Below are 12,005 nucleotides of genomic sequence, written 5' to 3'. Positions count from 1 at the left end.
TCCAGCGATTTCTCCTCTCTCCCCTCCCACCCATGTCCAGTGATTCTTCTCTGCCCTCCCTTCTCATCTATGTCCAGCGATTTCTCCTCTCTCCCCTGCCCTCCCCTCCCATCCATGTCCAGTGACTTGCCCCAACCCCCAAGTTCCAGTTCCAACCCAACCCCACATTCCCGCTCCCTTCTCCCACAACATCCCCCTTTTCCTTCCTGCCGCCCTGCGTTTACAATTTTTATTTTACTTCAAGATGCGGCAGTGGCTGTGAAAGCAGCAGGCTCGCCTCCAGCCTTCCCTTCCCTCTCAGTATCCCGCCCTTGTGGAAACAGGAAATTACATCAGAGGAGGGCAGGACACCGAGAGGGAAGGGAAGGCTGGAGGCGAGCCTGCTGCATTCACAGCTGCCGCTGCCACAACTTGAGTTGAAATAAAAGTTGTAAACGCAGGGCGGCAGGAAGGAAAGAAGGGCTGTTGGGAAGCTGAGGGTGGCCAGGTGACGACCGAGAGATGCCTTCAGCTGGGGCTGGAACTGTGCTGCTGCCGTGTAGATCCTGTGACCGAACTGGGAAACCCGCCTGGACTCCCAACGGTGCCCTCAAAAAGAGGACATGTCCGGGGAAACTCGGAATTTTGGTAACCCTAATGCAGGGGGACCAGGAGACGTTGATCACTGCAGGAGGCAGAGAGGACAGACTTTGTGGGACCCAAAGCCTGATATGTTGTTTCCAGTGCTGTAGGCAGACATCCAATTTTAGGTGGGCCTGGTTCCAAGTTGGGTAGGGCACAGGAACCTCACCCCCTGCTCTCTGCATGGCATCTCGGCAATCCAGGCTCTCAACTCCCCCCCCCCCCCCCGCGTACTTTTTTAACACCACTTCACCAATAACAGTGATTGATGCATGCTGCTCAATGCCAGCCCACAGCCTTCCCTCTGATGTAACTTCCTGTTTCTGCAGAGGCAGACTTATGTCGGAGGGAAAGCTGTGAGCGGCACTGAGCAGCGTGCATCGGTTGCTGCCAAGGTAGCCATTAAACCTCCTTGGTTGCTGCTCACTGCTGACAAAGAAGTGGCATTTAAAAGGTATGTGGGGGGAGGGATGCCAGGAGTTTTCAGCCAGCAGGAGTAGGGGATCCCTGCCAGCCACATCATAGGTGTGCAGCAACTGGGTGAGCCTGAGCACAAACTGAGTGCACCTAGACCCACCCGTGGCTATGCCACAGGTTGCTTCAATGAGTGGATGAGGGGGACAAGCTAAGTTAACGGGGCAAGTCAGGTAGACCCAAGAGCTTAAGTACTGCAGAACATTAGAGGTGTCAGCCACAAACTTCAGGATCAGCTGAAAATATGGTCCCTGAGTAAGGGGGTGGGTTGGTGAGCAGGGAAAACTGGGGCAAGCAGAAGCATAACCTGGATCTCCTTGCTGCATAGAGGAAGGCATCCCTTAAGAAGAAACATGTTTGGCTGAGCTTGGTAAGGCAGTGCTGTATATCCTTGTATGCTATGTGATTTGTGCTCAGAGGTTGACAGATTTTGAAAACCTTTTCTTTCACTGCCCCTAGATGTCTCATGAGCTGCTGTTGGCTGAGTAGCCATGTGGGTAGTTGGTGCCTTAGCCGACTTTTGGTGGGATCTGACAGCGAGGCCCATTCGTGGTGCTGAGTACATGGCTCCTTTGAAACTGTCCCGGAATAAGAAACCTGGGAGGGGCGAGGAAGAGCAACATTCGTTCTCTTCCATGATTTGGTTTGACATGTCAAGTGGTGGTGCCAACTAGGCCAGCACAGATGAGTGTCCTTCACACCACAATCTGGGCTGGGGAGCATACAGTTGGAGTTCAGGCCCCGGTCATTGCCATCGGATGTGGGACATGGAGGGATGATATGGGCCCCCAGTGCAGATTTGAGTACTGTGATAGGAGGCTTTAAGGATGTCTTATGGTAGCTGTGCAAGATCCCACCGACAGAAGGGGAAAACTGCTACTAGGTAAGGTATGCAAGTAAACTGAACTTAGTTTACTATCTCTCCAAGTTCAGGAACCCCCATACCTATCAAAGGTCAAAAAAAACTTAGCTAGAGAGGACCTCTGGCACACTGGCTCCATCAGTGATGTTAGGTACCCAACTAGTGTTCCTGTACCTCTCTCCTCTGCTTGCTTGTGGAGAAAAGGACTTCCAGTTTCTATATCACAGAAACCAAAAAGTGACATGTAACAGAAAAGAAGTCAAGGCAGTTTAAAAAGGTGGAATTTTTAAACATTGCCAACTAGGATAGACTAAAGGTCCATTAAGTCCAGTATCTTGTTTCCAACAGTAGCCAATCCAAGTCACAAGCAACGATTCCACGTTGCTTAGCCCAGTAATAAGCAGTGGATTTTCCCCAGAACTCTTTTGAACCTTTTCAAAACCATGCAACGCTAAGGGCTTTTACCACATTCTGTGGCAATGACTTCCAGAACTTAACCGTCAGAATTTACACCAGGGTATAGTTGGCATACTAAATTTAGTTGTGTGGACCAGCTCTCAGCATATTCTATATACAGTGCATTTAAGCCTATTCTATAAAATTTAGGCATATTTTAGAGAATATGCCTAGGCGTTTTTTTTTTCCACACAAAATTTTCAGGCGCCATACATAGAATCTAGCCCTAAATGTCCAGGGTAGGAGTATAGGTAATACGTTTGGACATTTTACTTGAGCTTAAAAGATGTATTCCCCTTTCCCCTCCCCTCCTGAGTGACTCTGACCTGCCTACTTTCATAACTAGCAGCAACTACTGTAGACTTGATCCAGCTCTCCAGTAGCCACAGGAAAGAAGTGATCTGGGGGAAGCTTCTGCATATGATGGGAGGGGGGTGGATGAGAAATAAGAATCAGTGGGTTTCCAAGCCTGAAAACTGTATTATTTCATGAAGTGTATTTCTCCTAATTGGCCAGCAGATGGCACTTGTTTTGAGTTTTAAAGCTGTTGCAGAAAAATACTTTTTCTCTTCCAGTTTCAGCTTATGGAAAGGCAATCTGCGGTACCATTGGGAAGCTTTCAAAATTGATGCCCTGGGCTCTGGATTTCAAATCTAGCCTGAAGGTACTGGATTTTCCCCCCGTCTCAGCCAGGGAGCGGAGAGAAAAAGATCTCTTTACTGAGGCTCTGTGAGCAACTACAGTTCCTGAACTCCCCAGGTAGTAAATAAATGTTTAGTTTTATAACTGATCCATATTCAATTACCTGTTATTGCTTGCTGATTTCACCTTTTTCTGTTCATGGTTCAAGTTCTGCGACAACAATAAACCTTTTTTAGTTTATTGACTCTGCTGTCCTGGACCAACTAAGAATCCTGGTTTGTATTTTTGGGTCTGTGGGTGTTTTCCAGGAACTGTGGAACCCCTGAGAGAGTAACCCCAATACACACAAATCATCGGTGAATAATCTGAGTAGGAGATTAGCCCAGAGGCAAGCGGGACCCAGTCGGTGGGAGGAGAGTGCTAGTATGGAGCACATAACCAGGTGCAGGCAGGCCTGAGCAGATCTGGGGACAGACCCTCCAAGTGGCCGCAGGGTTAACCCCAGGCAAGTGCTAGGCATTTCATGCCAAGCCCCCTCCAAAAAATACCTCAATATAGTGTCAACAGCTGCAGTACACATATACTGATTCACTATAACAGTACTTAAGGAATTGCATCTTTCAAACTGTCTGCCCTCCAAGCAGACACACAACACATATCCCCCACCCCAAACACAACACAGACTCATACATTTACATACAGAGGTGTTGGAAATAATTCCATGGGCTATGCGCTGCATGTTTTCTCCATTTATTTACTTTTTATTGTACTTTTTCCCTCTTCACTTAACCAACCCTTTCACTCCATTCTCCCCCTCCAATCTAGTACCACTTCTCTCTCTCTCTTCCCTTGCCCTTACTCTCCCTTCCCATCTCTTCTACTTTGCTTCTCCTTAACAGATTTTTCACCTATGCATCCCCTCCCACACCCAGTGACCTGCTTCCTGTGAGACAAGCAGTGCCAAGTGTTAATTGAGGAACAGACTGGCAGTTGAAGGATGTTAGCCTGCAATCAGAAATAAATGGTGTAACCCTAAGGGGTTAATTTTTTTTAAATAAATAAATCTTACCTGGGGCTCAATTTTAGAGCTGCCCAGCCGGAGTTCCAGGGATTTTTGTTTTTGACCTGATTTTTGATGGGGGCCTTCGAGACCGGAACCAATGGTGGTCGCCAGGTCAGGGGACTCTAGCGAGTCAGGTAAGGGGTCTGGTGGCCCAACATTTTATTTGGTTTTCTTTTAAAAGGAGTAGCCTAATGGTTAGTGCAGTAGACTTTGATCCTAGGGAACTGAGTTTGATTCCCACTGCAGCTCCTTGTGACTGTGGGCAAGTCACTTAACCCTCCATTGCCCCTGGTACAAAATAAGTACCTGAATATATGTAAACCACTTTGAATGTAGTTGCAAAAACCTCAGAAAGGCGGTATATCAAGTCCCATTCCCCCTTAAATTGTGGATTTTGGGACTTATATTAATAGAAATTAAGGGGTTAAAGGGATTTTCAATTTTTTTTTTAATTATGGGTTTCTGACAACCTCCTGAGATTTTCTGGGGGGTTAAAATTGGGAAAAAAAATTTTAAGTAGTAGTTTTCCTGGGGGGGCTTAAAAGGGGTCTCTGACGGGGTTTAAAAATAAATCTTCGACAGAGCAGGTGATGAAAGGGTTAATTTTTGATTAGTATTTTAATTTCAGGATTTTTAAAAGGGTTTTATTAATGAAAAATGTGTGATGTCCATCAAAAATAGTTAATTCTGAAAAGTAAAACTATAATTCTGTGGGCATGGTAATGCATAATTGGGTTGGTGATTTTGGTGTAGTTTGGTGTATGATTCACTTTAATATTTAGTAAATAGTACTTTTTCAATTATTTCCTATGGCAAAACTATAAATCAAAATGGAGAATCAGTTGGGTTTAGGCAGAATTCTAAGTTTCTGTTAAAAAATTTTGAGTTCTAAAGAACCATTTCTATTGGCCAGGAGACGACAGGTGTGCAAGCTGAGTCTCCGTTGCCTTAGCAACCTTTTGACTGCCAGTTAGAGAGACAGAAACAGCAGAGCAGAGAGGACCTGTTGTGAGAGTGTCTGTGGCAGGGAGAATGAAGAAGTTGTCTAGAAGTATTTAAAGTAAAACTTCTTGTGTCAAACAGGGAAATAGTGATACAGTGATAAGTGTCAATGCTCACACTGGTAAAGGATAGTAGTTTTAGAAAGGGTTTGTGTAGGTTTGATTAATGGAAATGACAGGGTGAGTGAAGCGGGTGTAAAGCAAGTTGAAGGTGGTTCTATAGGTCGGGGAAGTGAAATGAGATATGAATGCTTGAATTTGAATGAAGTGTTAGAGCGCCAGAGTGATAGTTTCTGCTTTTTCTTTCACCCATCATAGAACAGGGAAATAAAGCAGTAGGCGTGGAAGAAAGGGAATGTTTTAATTCATTTTATTTTAATTAGCTTGATTGGCCACAATGTTAAAATAACATTATGTCACTTAGTGAGATCCTATGAACAGTGTCAGGGTTTTTTCCCCTCAATTTGATTTGAGTAAGAGAGGTTTAGGAGGAAGACTGCAAAGAAAAAGAACAGGAATTTGCGGATTACAACCTAAAAAAACAACAACCAACCAACCAACCTTTGGGCCCCCACGCAAGAAAGACTTCTGCTTTTCAGTTTTCAATTGGAAAATAATCTCTCCTGCTTCAGTTAAGTAACTGCATGCAAGGAAAAATAAGTTGGTATACTCGCCTGGACTTTCGCTGGTTTTCCTAGAGCAGATCCTGTGAAAAAAAATATATTCCAAATAATCAAATTCTTATAATATGTAAGAAATTTAAAAACATTTATTAGGAAATTGACGTTTCAATGTTTAAAAATATTTACTTATCCGATAGTTGTTCTTGTTCTGCGGAAGTTGAAGTAACTCTGTTAAGGGGAACCAAATGTTAGTAAATAGTTATAAGCATATTTAGAAAACTTATGTGTAAAAGTTTGTGAAAGTAAAATATTGTTGACCTTAAGAAGAGAGATATTTACCAAATTACCAAATTACCAAAAAAAAAAAAAAAAATTAAAATGAATTGATACTTGTATCTGATTTTATAAAGTAAAGAAACCTATTAAAAAAAAAAGAAAAACAAACTGGTTCAACTTTTTCTCTCGTATTTTGAGTGGGAGAGTGGAAGTTGAGTTAAATGTACATCCTCCCTCTGCTCTCGGCAGTGTGGTCCTAGATGCTTGGTACGACTACAGACATTAACATCTGGTATTTTGGAACACACTCTTTACCCGAGAGTCTCAGGGGGGCGGGGTTTACAATGGGAAGGAGATAAGCTACCCGCAATCAGTAGTGCTGGCAGGAGGTGGAAGGCCTGAGCCAAACCCTCTGCTGGACAGGGTGGAAAATATTGTAAATGCTGCTGCCACTTCCTCTTACCAAGCATTTTCTTTTAATTCTGTGGCAGGAGCTATGACTAATTAAAAGGGTCCCATTACTTTACACAAAAGGGTACAGGACAGTTCAGATTACTGAAAGGGTCAGACACTTGTGGTATCCTCTCCAGAGCAGCTTGCTGAACATAGCATATCTGGCCCTTTTGACATTTTAAATGCTAGGGAAAGGGAAGCAGTAGGGGTCAGGTCACCCAGGGGTGAGTTAGCTAACTGTATCTCTTGCTTCCACTCTTTCCCAGCATTTGGCCCTTGGGTGAGTGCTGTGGGTATTTCCCAATCACTCTTCCTCCCCATACTTTCACAACTCTTTGCACCTAAACTATATACATCCCGCTACCAGCAATGCAGAATACCAACACGTGCCCAGCCCTGTATTATCAAGAGCACGGATTAAGCCCCCATTCTCCATAAGAAACTAAACAAATAGGGCTATACTTAGAGATTGTGAGCCCTCCTGGGACAGAGAAATATCCAGTGTACCTGAATGTAACTCGCCTTGAGCTACTACTGAAAAAGATGGGAGCAAAATCTAAATAAATAAATAGTGCCCAGCCCATGACAGATATGAGCTGTGGTTGAACTGAAAGAAGAAAGCAAGCACGCAAGCAGAAAGGCAGCTTCACTCTTCAGCACTTACTGTTCAGCAATCCCAGACTATGGAGGCAATTATCTCGACTGTTGCTCTTTTTCAGGCCTTTGCTACTTTCCCAGCAGCAGGGAGGAAGGTTTGAGCAGTATGAAAGCTTGGCAGGGAGAGATAGAAAGGGAAAGACCTTGGCTTGGTTGCTTAGTGGTCAGGCTGAAATTTCCAAGCAGTAGGAGGCAGGGGCCACAGAAAGAAACAGGATGGAGTATTTAAAAAAAAAAAGTAAAAACTGGGTCATTCCATGCCAAGTGTCTAAACCTTCCCACCATCATGTCTCCAATTTTGTTCAAATTTTATCTGTTGTGTGAGTCAGGTGTTAAACGAAGTTTCCCAAAATTTGAGGTCTCTAACTGCAATAGTTGCAGATCTAGACCTCCTTTTCTGAAAGGAGGTCAGTCCATGTGCACGCGACATTTACCAAAATGCCATTTTTGGGGTCTAATAAAATCCAAACACATTTATAAGAATGGCTAAAAAATTCAAATCCTGTACAGTTTTTGATGCTAATTCCGATGAAATACATTTTAACATTATGGATGCAAAATCCAGTCAAACAAGTTGACTCAAAGTGTGCATCAAAATTGGTCGCAACTCATCGGAACATATTTGGACCAATATTCAGACCGCAATAACTTTCATGCAAACAAAGATACGGACTTGAAATTTTGAACAAGCATTATGCTTATGCTGGACATAATACTGCCAGATTTGCAACTAACCAGCATCTATAACTGCCCTGCACTATCTCTTCAAAGTTGGCACTGTCAGCGCAAATGGTAAAATATACCAAAGTTCAAAGCCAATTATTTAAAAAAGTCTGCCTGAATCAGCTTGTGAATAGTATCATCTGAAAGAGAAAATTGTGCTCTACAACACTGATATGTTTTTGTTTTGCACTGATTAGCAAAGGACCACCCACTCTCCACCCTGACATGTTCCCTCCAAAAAAAAAAAAAAAATTAGCACATGGCTAGTGTGAACACATTTGGCAGTTACTGCAGGATGCCTAAGCACATCCCGTGGTACCACAGCTTAAGCTGTGCTAGGCACTTAATGCAGCTTAACAGACGGGCCCTTATGTTTGTACTCAATGAAGGGTTACGTGACTTGCCTAGATCATAAGCAGCAGCTGTGGGATTCGAAATGAACTTCCCTCGCTGGCAGTCTGGTGCTCCAACCACTAGGCATTGCTCCATTCCTGGCCATCTCTAAGGGAAACAACTTCTCCCTACCTCACCAAGAAGAGCAGCAGTACCACCGCCATATCAGTCTGTGGTGTTATCACTATAGTTCCTCAGTGACTCTCCAGACCGGTCAAGACGCTTGGGTTATGCACTCCTACCAGCAGAGGAAGACTGAGAACACTAAAACTGTAACAATGTATAAACCACCTGCCAATCCCCAAGCAGCCAGTAAATCTGTCTCCAGCAGAGACATGCAGCCTGATCTGGTAGGCCTAGGATTTGTTTTAGGCCTTTTGTTGGTTAGCACCCTGTACTTAGAATCTGTGTGCTTCGGGGAAGTGGGTTCGGTGGGGCTCCGTTTTTCCCCTGGCGTGTCACACCCAGTCATCGGGTCCCTCCCCCTGCTGTGCTCTCCTGAGCAGTCAGCCCTGTGCCTCGGCTCCTGTGTGATTGCAGGAACCTTGAGAGCCATAGGCCTTGTCAGCTTTTAGCAACCAAGCTGGGAGGTAAGCAGTCAGTTGAAAAAAAAAAAACCCCAAAACTCTGCTTGTTTGTTTTGGGGCTGACCAGGACAGCTGCAGTGTGTTTGTGAGAGAGAGTGAGTCCGGGCGCTGCTGCCTGTTGGGTTGCTTACCTCTTTTCTTCCCTGAAGGATGTCGGCGGGGAAACTGTCCCGTTGCCAGTTCTGTACATGCCGAGGTGTGGACGCACTGGGGGGCACAATGCAGGCTCTGTGGGGAGCCGAAACCACCTCTTTCTTCGCCTCCGGTATTGTCCGCAGAGGCTTCCGGGGTCGGCTCGAGCGCTGTTGATATGTCCTTGCTCCCGGGTGCTGTAGCGACGGTTCCGATTTTGGCGGGAACTGCCACCATCTTGGATTCCTCCGGCCCTGTGGTTTCGCCTCAGACGTTGCAGGATTTTCAGGGGCAGAGCATAGGCTGGTCTCCTGAGTGCTCAGGGGGCATGGGATTTCCACCTGAATTTATTTGGTCGATGTTCCAGGCGTGGAAGTCAGGATCCCTACAGGCAGACCTTCAGAAGGGGGTAGGTCCCTTAGTTGCCAAGTGCCCTCGTCTGGTGTGGTCAGAGGACCCTGAGTTTTTGTCCTTACAGCACTCAGAAGAGGAGTGCACTGATCTTGGAGATGATGTTCTTTTGGACACCTGTCCTGAGGAGGAGGGGTCCTTGCCAGGTGAAGATCCCTCGGTGGTGAGGATCTTTCATAGAGATGAACTAGCTGAATTGATCAGGTGGTTGCTACACTTAAATTTGATTCTCCCGAGACCACAGTGGTGGAGGTAAAGCAGGTAGACCCGTTGGTTAAGGGTATTCGCCGGTCTTCCCATTCTTTTCCCATGAATAAAGACCTCAGAGATATGGTCATGCAGGAGTGGTCTTCCCCAGATTCTGCTTGTAGGGTGGCTAGAGCTATGGCGAGGCTTTATCCTCTTCCGCAAGAGGATAGGGACTCCTTAAGGTCTCCTACAGTACACGCGGTGGTGACGGGGGTCACTAAAGCCACTGCTATTCCTGATGATGGGGGGGGGGGGGGGGGAACTGCTCTCAGGGATCCTCAAGATAGGAAGTTGGAATCCTTTATTAGGCGTAGTTTTGATCTGTCGCCTTGTCACTGCAGCCCTCGGTGTGTGGAGGTTTAGTAGCTCATGCTTGCTTCCGCTGAGCTGAAAAACTCCTAGATGATCCGGCGGTGGATAGATCTTCCTGGGTGCAGGAACTAGCCAAGCTGGAGATGGGCTCTTCTTTCTTAGCAGATGCTCTTTATGATTTGCTGCAAGCATCGGCAAAAAATATGGCATTGGTTGTGGGAGCTCGTTGGGCTGTTTGGCTTCGAGGTTACATAGTAACATAGTAGATGACGGCAGAAAAAGACCGGCACGGTCCATCCAGTCTGCCCAACAAGACAGCTCATGTGTGCTACTTTTTGTGTATACCCTACTTTGATTTGTACCTAGGTTCTTCAGGGCACAGACCGCATAAGTCTGCCCAGCACTATCCCCGCCTCCCACCACCGGCTCTGGCACAGACCGCATAAGTCTGCCCAGCACTATCCCCGCCTCCCACCACCGGCTCTGGCACAGACCGTATAAGTCTGCCCAGCACTATCCCTGCCTCCCCAACCTCCAGTCCTGCCTCCCACTACTGGCTCTGCTATCCAATCTCGGTTAAGCTCCTGAGGATCCATTCCTTCTGAACTGGATTCCTTTATGTTTATCCCACGCATGTTTGAATTCCGTTACCGTTTTCATCTCCACCACCTCCCGTGGGAGGGCATTCCAAGCATCCACCACTCTCTCCGTGAAGAAATACTTCCTGACATTTTTCTTGAGTCTGCCCCCCTTCAATCTCATTTCATGTCCTCTCGTTCTACCGCCTTCGTATCTCCGGAAAAGGTTAGTTTGCGGATTAATACCTTTCAAATATTTGAACGTCTGTATTATATCACCCCTGATTTCTCCTTTCCTCCAGGGTATACATGTTCAGGTCAGCAAGTCTCTCCTCATACGTCTTGTTACGCAAATCCCATACCATTCTCGTAGCTTTTCTTTGCACCGCTTCGATTCTTTTTACATCCTTAGCAAGATACGGCCTCCAAAACTGAACACAATACTCCAGATGGGGCCTCACCAACGACTTATACAGGGGCATCAACACTCCCTTTCTTCTGCTGGTCACACCTCTCTCTATACAGCCCAACAACCTTCTAGATACAGCCACCGCCTTGTCACACTGTTTCGTCGCCTTCAAATCCTCAGATACCATCACCCCAAGATCCCTCGCCCCGTCCGTACCTATCAGACTCTCGCCACCTAACACATACAGTGGTGGAAATAAGTATTTGATCCCTTGCTGATTTTGTAAGTTTGCCCACTGACAAAGACATGAGCAGCCCATAATTGAAGGGTAGGTTATTGGTAACAGTGAGAGATAGCACATCACAAATTAAATCCGGAAAATCACATTGTGGAAAGTATATGAATTTATTTGCATTCTGCAGAGGGAAATAAGTATTTAATCCCTCTGGCAAACAAGACCTAATACTTGGTGGCAAAACCCTTGTTGGCAAGCACAGCGGTCAGACGTCTTCTGTAGTTGATGATGAGGTTTGCACACATGTCAGGAGGAATTTTGGTCCACTCCTCTTTGCAGATCATCTCTAAATCATTAAGAGTTCTGGGCTGTCGCTTGGCAACTTGCAGCTTCAGCTCCCTCCATAAGTTTTCAATGGGATTAAGGTCTGGTGACTGGCTAGGCCACTCCATGACCCTAATGTGCTTCTTCCTGAGCCACTCCTTTGTTGCCTTGGCTGTATGTTTTGGGTCATTGTCGTGCTGGAAGACCCAGCCACGACCCATTTTTAAGGCCCTGGCGGAGGGAAGGAGGTTGTCACTCAGAATTGTACGGTACATGGCCCCATCCATTCTCCCATTGATGCGGTGAAGTAGTCCTGTGCCCTTAGCAGAGAAACACCCCCAAAACATAACATTTCCACCTCCATGCTTGACAGTGGGGACGGTGTTCTTTGGGTCATAGGCAGCATTTCTCTTCCTCCAAACACGGCGAGTTGAGTTCATGCCAAAGAGCTCAATTTTTGTCTCATCTGACCACAGCACCTTCTCCCAATCACTCTCGGCATCATCCAGGTGTTCACTGGCAAA

At 45.9% G+C, this 12,005-nt stretch overlaps 1 protein-coding gene across 2 annotated transcripts in view; it reads right to left on the bottom strand.

Annotated features, from left to right (window-relative positions):
- Positions 1 to 5,555: 5,555 nt before the first annotated feature.
- The window catches only part of DNAJC14 (DnaJ heat shock protein family (Hsp40) member C14), a 51,172-nt gene continuing 44,722 nt past the window's right edge, over positions 5,556 to 12,005 (bottom strand). The window contains exons 9-10 of one of the 2 annotated variants that reach the window (XR_003941474.1): positions 5,929 to 5,970; positions 5,556 to 5,825 (exon numbers count right to left, since the gene is read on the bottom strand). The gene's annotated coding sequence lies outside the window, so the exon portion shown is untranslated. The remainder of the gene's footprint in view (positions 5,826 to 5,928; positions 5,971 to 12,005) is intronic. The other variant, XM_030196723.1, reaches the window with a different exon arrangement.

Source organism: Microcaecilia unicolor, chromosome 3 (genome assembly GCF_901765095.1).
Source record: "Microcaecilia unicolor chromosome 3, aMicUni1.1, whole genome shotgun sequence".
NCBI classification, from domain to species: domain Eukaryota; kingdom Metazoa; phylum Chordata; class Amphibia; order Gymnophiona; family Siphonopidae; genus Microcaecilia; species Microcaecilia unicolor.
This window is presented reverse-complemented; position numbering and strand designations above follow the sequence as displayed.